This window comes from Halyomorpha halys, unplaced genomic scaffold, assembly GCF_000696795.3.
Source record: "Halyomorpha halys isolate HHAL.00 unplaced genomic scaffold, Hhal_1.1 Scaffold2179.1, whole genome shotgun sequence".
Taxonomy (NCBI): Eukaryota; Metazoa; Arthropoda; class Insecta; order Hemiptera; family Pentatomidae; genus Halyomorpha; species Halyomorpha halys.
Window position 1 is genome coordinate 82,843 of NW_027114314.1, and position 8,209 is coordinate 91,051.

Sequence of the window (8,209 nt, forward strand, 5' to 3'; positions counted from 1 at the left end):
ATATATATATATATGAAGCTCATACACCCATGTATATATTCCAGTATCAACCTTTGACAGAACATCAATCATCAGAGAACATATTACGGGGAAAACATGTCATTACCAAGCACAAGGTAGACAATACCCAATGTTATGCCTTGCTGACTTCCTCATAATTAATGAGGTTGGTTAAGTCCCTTTGCCTGGTCCACCTTCTTATCATCCTTAGCCGTACAATATCGGCTATATCTGTTGTTGACATATTCTGCAATAGTTTAGCTTCCGAGGCCGTGTAATTTGTCGTGAAAGTGTTGAAAAAATGTGTTGTAACTTTTTTGTATGCACAGCATTACTAGTGTGTAATATATAACTGATGCGTAAAATATATATATTTGATAGCTTTACTTAAAGTATAGAATATGTTATGCAAGCGACGAAAGAGATTAATAAAAAGAAATAAAATAAGTAATATTTATCTTTATATATATCTTATCATTATTATCTTTCGTCGCTTACATAACATATTCTATACTTTAAGTAAAGCTATCGAAATCTGGAAATAAAACCAAACAAAACGAAACTTGGAGAGGGAAGCTCTTCAAAAAAGTTGTTAATTTAATCACATGCTTGAAGAACATTGTTAAAAAGTCTGACAAAAGACAAAAAGTAACAAGATTGGCCTCAATAAATAAAAGGCAATTCGTCTTATAGCACTTCTGTAACTTTAAGGCAAAAAAAATAAATTAAATTAGGTTAAAAACTGAACGTTTCTGAGGTCAACTTTCTCCATTAAGGAAACATAAATAAAGAATAAAATCAAATATGCAAGTACAATTTTTTTTTTTAATTAATAAAAATTAAAGAAATCTTGCTAAATTATTTCTGAAATATAATGTTATTAATCTCTACATATATTTTTCGTTTGATATTTTATCTCTGACACAGATGGAACAACCAGGAAAGTGTAAGACAAATAAACATCTCATCTTCTTAAAAATGTGGTTCAACCTTGAAAGAATATAGCTAACTGCCCGGGGTTCTCCAGCACACCTAGATATTTTTTTATTTATTGCATTTTTCCCGATTTATAATAACCCATTATTGTTGAGGTAGTCCCTAAAATAATTACACCGTTTAACATTACACCAACTTTCTTCTGATGTACCGCATAAAATCTTGAAGATTTTCAGAATATTGTTTACTTTTTGAGTGATTTTTGAAAGAAATTTCAAATATTTTGGGAGAGGTTCTCAGACTGTTATGTATAGAATGTTTTGGGTTCGAATCCCACCTGGGAAAGTCAAAAGTTATTTCCTGGGGCCTCTGCGAAATAAATATTGACTGACCATAGAGATGCTGTTACGGTTGTCATGGTGAAATAAAAACACAAGCGATATGTTTTAGACGAGTGGGTTTTGGTTTTGTGAAGGGGACAGTGTGATTTTTGAACACGTTACGACTGTTTAATGTGAAGTGGGGTTACTCTATCAGGCCCTATATCTTTACTGTTTAAACCGAAATATTAGCATATGAGAAATATGCGTATATGTTTTGTTTTTCAAAATTTTTTTTTTTTTTTTTTTTCAAAATTATGGTGTTCTACTTCAATGAACTGTCATTAACACTAGAAGTGAGGATATAGTGCAGTGCGTGAAAACGTTTCTTCAGCACGTCCTGGACAGTAGAGTTATGGCAGGTGTCATCCTCAAACTTCTGGGGAAGGTGAGATGGTGACCGGAAAGGAAATATGAGGGCAACCTTGTGTTCTGCCAACAATACACCAAAGACTACGTGGGGATCGAACTAAATTTTGTTTTGTTTTTATTTTATATACGGTCTTATACTCTTTTGTATAATAATGCAAATTTAGTTAATAAGATAAAGCATTTAAGTTAAGGTTAAGTCAACCTATAAGTTTTGATTGTTTTATTAATTAATAAGAATTTTTTTTTTCTATTTTTTCCTTTTTCATTCTGCGGACATACATTTCTTCTTATCATTGAACTTTTGTATATTAAAAAAAAAAGAATTCTTATAAATTAATAATTAATTTTTAGGGAAGTACAGAATCAACGTAAGAAAACTTATTTAAACATTTTATTATCTCTGATTTTTAACATACTAAATTATAGATGGCTCTTGTGATAAATCCTTGTTAAGGCTCAGAAAGAAAAAGTACTTAATTATCAAGGTATGATATTTTTAAATAAATAATTTAAGGCTATTTACGAATAGGGAGGTAATTAATTTTATTATAGATTTATAAATAGTTCAATAATAATTACTAATATTAATGCTTCAATAATTAAATATTTTTATTTGTTTAGAGGATTGGAAAGATACGAATGTCGTTTAACGGAAGTTAAAGTCAGGATACTGCCTATTATAATGATATTATAATTTAACGCATTACACAAACAATTATTGATTCAAGAATAAAAATTAGGTTTGGTAAATTTTAAAGCAAATCAGAGAACTTTCATTATTTAATCGTATCTATTGGAGTATCTCCAAACTGTACTCCAACTCATTTTCCCAATCAGATAACTTACAAATACCAATGATTTATATACTTTGATATCAGAGAGCTCTTACATAAAACTCAATATCTTGGTTAATGACCCAACTTAAGTTTTATATAATATTGAAAGCATTTTTAAACTTAACTTATCGAAATGTTAATTTGGTGCTACGATAATTATTTAAGTTGATCAATGTTAATTACCTTATAATTGAACAAGGAATCTAACACATAATTATAATAAAATTTTATCTCGCTTCAGACCATTTACTCTATTAAAGCCTGAAACGTTGAGAGAAACTTTTATTTTTGTTCAAACACAATGCTTGAATCAGACGCCCAAGAATCAGAAAAATATTAAAAATATTATTAATAACAATAAAACGCTCAATATGGCTGTAGTACTGTGTTACAATTGTAATGAGAAATGCTTTTTAGTTCTTTTTTTTACGACATATTTCTTCAACGTATTCTCGGTTAATTATATCTTGACATTTATTTTACCAAAATATATTGACATTTACAACTAGGTGTTTGGTAATAATAATAATTTAAAAAAAATAGAATGGATAAAATATCTCTGGAAACCAATCTTGAAATTTAAAAAAATCATGGGATATCAGAATGATTTTTGGGACGTTTTCATACGAGGGAAAAGAAATAATTCTGAAATCAAAAATCTATTATCGAAAGTCCACGTAGGAGGTACGAGAAATTACGAGCAAACGTAATAAGAAAATTTCGTTAAAAACGATTCATTGTTTTTATAGAAAAGTCAGGAAAGAAATTTAAATGACCCCTCTTAAAACTGTTCTTTTCTGATTTATTTTTTTAAAATAAACAAACATATCCTGTGTCTAAGAGAAGCGATTATTTTAACCTTTAGGGGTTTATTTTAACCTTCTACATAGTTTCATTTTACTACCGATGCTTGAAAACATCTGTGTCTTTTTTTTCAACATCGTAGATATTTATTATAATTATCATATTTTGTTATTTTCCCCTGTATGTAAATGGATTTCTTCAATTTATTTTAGCTAAATAATCCTATTTGAAATTGAAGTATAATGAATCCTAAAACTATTATGACATCTTGCTACAATGTTTAATGTGCTTCATGATTTCTATATAAATTTGAACGTTTAATTAAATGTATTATTTTATAGTTTTCAAGCATATTTTAAAGGAGCTATTTTAAGGTATAATGATTCTGTATTTGTTCCTTATATTAATTTATATGTGCATGCTCAATATAATACAAAATGTGAATTACATTGACATGCATTAAAAAACGTTGCAACTGATTACCTAATGTTTTAGTTTTAAATTTACTAAATCCTTAAGTAACACGCGACACATTTTTTTTTTTAATTTTGTAAATCTTATAACGTAAAACCACAAATTTTTAAGGGAAATTAATTTTATTTTTTGATTAATTACATTGATTGTTGACAATTAAAAATAATAAAATAAGACTGGATATTATAAAAAAAAATCTTATATAGTTTTATTTTTTACGATTTTGGGTTTAATGGCTAAAAACATTTTTTTTTTTCAATAATTATGATTCATAATTAATGAGTGAAATTTGAATAAGTTAATAAAATGAAATTAAAAAATAAAATCCTCACTTTGTCACAAATCAAGTCATCCATCAGGACCACAATGTTATACCTATATGTTTAGAGATGGCGTCTGAAAAGAAGATGGCCTCGAAATCTTCTCTGGAAATGTTATTGGAGTTCTATCAATGAATAGATTGTCTACATATTTTTATCGTACCATTTAACACCTACAACAAATTTACGTTTTGTATATATTGTTATACAATTAAAATAACAATAAATAAATTATTAAAAAAAAATAATAAAATAGGCTATGAATAACAGAGTACTTATTTAATGGCCCTTGATTTTTTTTTAACAGTATTGAAAATTTTGATGTCAGTTGAAAAAAACAAAAAAAAAAAAACTGAAAATGTTTTTTTTTTAAATGATGTGGTAAGACGTACCAAAATATTTTTTTTTTATTTAAAAATAAATTATTCCTTAATATAGTTGTTATGCAGAAATAATCTTTTTCATTACATAAAATCACTATTTTTGTCTGTACGAATTTGTTTATTTTTCAAATAAACGTTAATTATTAGTTTCATTCATCAGAAGCATTGCTTTCCTTTTAGTAGCTCGAGGAACGAAATATCAAAACAGAGTATTAAAAAGTGGAAATAAAATAAACCTTTGAATGTTACATGAAAATGTGACTTGAAATAAAAAATAATGTAACCCCTAATCCTGAAGGGATTATAGGATCATGAAACGGAATACGGTCACCAGGTCTCCCCTGAGCTCGCATAAAGTGGTGAGATTAAGTAATTTATTTCTATTCTCATCGTTATTTTTAATCTTTTTTACTATCTCTATAATTAAATTTAGTAATATTTACAGCGTATATTTAAAATATATTTTATTATTCAAATTGAACCGTATTGTTGAATCTACCTGTCTTAAAAAAATCAAATATAATTTTTTTTTTTAATTTCTGCAATCAATTAAGGTTATATTTGAAATGTTCACCTTTACTGCTCTCTCACCTTAAAATTTATTTCCTGGCTGATCCTCGAAATAGATCTTGATCGTTAAAAAAGATGAGAGGTTTTTAGAAGGATAATGCAACCATCCTTTCCTACTTGTATATATGATATTAAGCCAAAAACTATTTAAAAATACTGAAATTCTTAAAATTAATTTAAAAAATTCCAACTAGACATACAAAAATATAGATAATCAACTCTCCCCAACCCCACTTCTTTTTTGCCTAGTCAGCATTTTACTCCCATATGATGACAAATCCTAGTATTAAAGATTGAATAATAGAATCTATATCTGTTCATTAAACAGCATTAGTTGATCCAAACAGTGAAAGAGCCGTTTACTTTAGTCAATTATTGAATTTGAAACAAACAGGAAATTGGCTGGCTGTGACAGTTTGTGTTAATCGACAATAGCTAAAGGAAACGTTGGATAACTGTATCAGGAAAGTCTAACAATAGCTTATACAGAACAGAGGCCGTTAGCAGAAGTTTATGTCATTGGTCAGAATCAAGTTCACAAACGACAAAAGGTCTTGGAAATGTAACACCGTAATAAGACTTCAACGTAATAAGTTGTGCAACAGAAACTTAGAAATGTGGGTGCAGATTGGAGGTACTTAAAAGAAATTTTATAATTAGAGATCTCCTGATTCGATCGGATAATTTTTAAATATAGGAAGAAATGATTTTTATAAAACTACTTCTATAAAATAAATAAAATAATTATTTAAATTGTCAAAATGTAAAAAAAAAAATACTAAAAAAATAAAGTAGAAATTGTCAGTTATGAAATTCAGTCCCTGAAATACATTAGCTAAAAAATTGTAAGTTATTGGTTACTACAAAAGATCTTGAGTTTTAGGTGTTTTTAAAATTTACAAGGGCATACATTATCCTATTCAATTTTTGGATAAGGTGTTTTTTTTTCTATCGCCATTTTATATTATAAAATATATTATAATGTTCTTAGTACAATATTTGATTTCTTAACATGTACTTTTTTTATATCCTAGATTCATTTTAAAGAATTTTAGCGAGGCAACTCTTATTGACATTTTCATGTATATATTATGAAACCAGTGGATGAAGATAATTTGTGCATATACGGAGCGCTTGATCTCAGTGTGTAATGAAGTGAAACTTTTGTTATTACGCTTTTTATTACAGAATGTACAGGGAAGTAAAAAGGGGTGTACATTTTGGCATACTTAAATAAGGTGTGTTTACTAAAAATAAATGAAAAATTAAAAAAAATTGAGGAGTCGAATTCTTCCATTATGGACTGAGTTGAAACTCAGCTGATATGATTTTGGATTTATGTTGATATGGATGTATGTTTTGGTGATTTGTCCCACGTTACCAAAAGTCCACTGTAATTTATGAACAAGTTCATTCAGTTTATCGAAAACTACTGGACAATCGTCTGAAGAACTAACCCAAGAGCTTCACATGCGTTGTTGAGACTGCTAATTAAAAAATATAAATATAATGTTAAGGATTAGCTATGAATCAATAATTGTGAGTTAAAATGTATATAAAAGTGATTGGTATTTAGAGAATGACACATATTTTTTATTTATTTTTTTTATCGTGCCATTGGTTTTATGATGAGCACATAAAACTCTAATAACCTAGTAGCTGGATTTTTGCTATATTCTATTGAAGACTTTTAAACAACATAGAGGATTTTTGTATAGTGTGATGAATATAAATTGTATTTGATAGGTTAACAAAGAGGTGTTAGAAAAATATCAATGTATTGAAATATTGAGATTTCTAAGGAAATATTAGTATTTTTTTAAATAGTTTTAATTAGATATATTATAACACCGATATTAAAATTGAACAGCGAACACGAATATTTTTACAAAAAAAAATTAATTTATAACACTATAAAACGATACCAAAGCTTTTACAATTTACTAATGAAATTTGTTTATAAATAATAATTCTTTCTTATTTCTGATAATTTTTATTTGTATTTTTATATTAAATAACACTTTTTGTTAATGTAGATATATTTTTATGATTATCGCTTATACATTTACTATTTTTTGTTTAATTTATTTATTATTTTGTATTCATGTATATAAAGTGCAATTCTGAATTTTAATTGATTATAGTTATTGCTTATTAAACGACCATGTTGTATTTTTATATTTTTTTGCTATACTTAAAATGTTTATTTTTTTATAAAGTTGACTATAATTTTGTTTTTCGTTTGATAATGAAAAAAAAAAAAGGAAATTGTAAAATCAAAAATAGTGGAAAATATATAAATAATGTTAAAAAGCTAGGGGAAAAAATTAAAATTTGTAAGGGAAAAAACAATAAAACTTATATTTTTGGCATATATTCAAATTTTTATACTGTGAATATTTATAGGAAGGTTACAAAATAAATTGTTTCACTAATGTTAAGTATGCTGTGTATAAAGTGTTAAAAGTATTTTTATCTCTTTTAACATTTCTAAACTTTCAGAGTATTAGAACTAACAGAGTGGCTAATTTGTATATTCTTTATTAACTTATTGCCAAGATTAATTGATAATCTACTCATATGATTAGGAATAGACCTTTATACAACACACATCTAAGAAAATTGATTTAAAATAGATATTATTTTTTTCGTTTACTCTTTCCTAACTTATACCAGAAATATTTCTTACTTAATGTAAATAGTTTGTACTTTTATTTTTATGCGCTCCACCTTCCAAACTGGAAAAAAATCCAAGATTAGGCTATCATCTATCTGTAAAAATCTTACAAAGCATTATGTTTATTTAATTTACAAATGTGACTTTTCTTTTTTGTCTTACAGGTAAATTAAAAGCAAATCATTTTTTAAATAAAATCAATTAACAAAAAAGTTTCTTGATAATTAATAATTAGGCCTATAATAACAAGATGCCCTAAAGTAATCGTGAACAAACTTGTAAATGGTGTCAGTATGTCAACAAGGATTAAGGCTTTCTAAGACAGATTCTTAATAGAATTTTTAATGAAGTTCAGTAATGGTCTAATAATTACAAAAATTGATAAAGCTGGCTTCTCTCCTTAAATATACTTAAACATTAAGCGTTTAATAGGTGACTTATACATAATTCATCAACA